Source organism: Bombus pyrosoma, unplaced genomic scaffold, assembly GCF_014825855.1.
Source record: "Bombus pyrosoma isolate SC7728 unplaced genomic scaffold, ASM1482585v1 HiC_scaffold_4725, whole genome shotgun sequence".
NCBI classification, from domain to species: domain Eukaryota; kingdom Metazoa; phylum Arthropoda; class Insecta; order Hymenoptera; family Apidae; genus Bombus; species Bombus pyrosoma.
The window spans coordinates 1,037,371-1,038,495 of NW_025219985.1; positions in this window are offsets into that span (position 1 = coordinate 1,037,371).

The window sequence follows — 1,125 nt, forward strand, 5'->3', positions numbered from 1 at the left end:
CACATAACGTTATACATGATAACGTATTACTATATAACGATATACGTTATAAAATAATACTATATGACGTTGTATGTTATAACGTGATGCTACATAACATTATACATTATAATGTGATGTTACATAACGATATACGTTATAACGTAACACTACTGAACGTAACACGTTATAGCGTATTACCATATAACGATATACGTTACAACGTAATACTATATATAACGTTAAACATTATAACGTAATTCTACATAACGATATACGTTATAACTTACTACCATATAACGATATACGTTATAACGTATTACCATATAACGATATACGTTATGACCTAATTCTATATGACGTTATACGTTATAACGTAATACTATAGTACGTTACACGATATGACGTAATGCTACATTACATTATACGTCATAACGTAATACTACTGAACGTTATACGTTATAAATTATTACCATATAACGATATACGTTATAACGTACTACCATATAACGATATACGTTATAACGTAATACCATATAACCATCTGCGTTATACCGAAATACTACATAACGGTATACGTTATAACGTAATACCATATAGCGTAATACTATATAACGATATACGATATAACGTACTACCATATAACGATATACGTTACAACGTAATACTACATAACGTTATACATGATAACGTATAACTACATAACTATATACGTTAAAAAACAATATTATATCACGTTATACGTTATAACGTGGTGCTACATAACGTTGTACGTTATAACGTAATACTACTGAACGTTAGACGTTATAACGTATTACCATATAACGTAATACCTTAAAACGTAATACTACATACCGTTATACGTTATACTGTATAGCCATATAACGTTATACGTTATAACGTAATACTATATAACGTAATACTACATAACGATATACGATATAACGTACTACCATATAACGATATACGTTATAACGTATTACCATATAACGATATACGTTATAACCTAATTCTATATGACGTTATACGTTATAACGTAATACTATAGTACGTTACACGATATAACGTAATGCTACATTACATTATACGTCATAACGTAATACTACTGAACGTTATACGTTATAAATTATTACCATATAACGATAT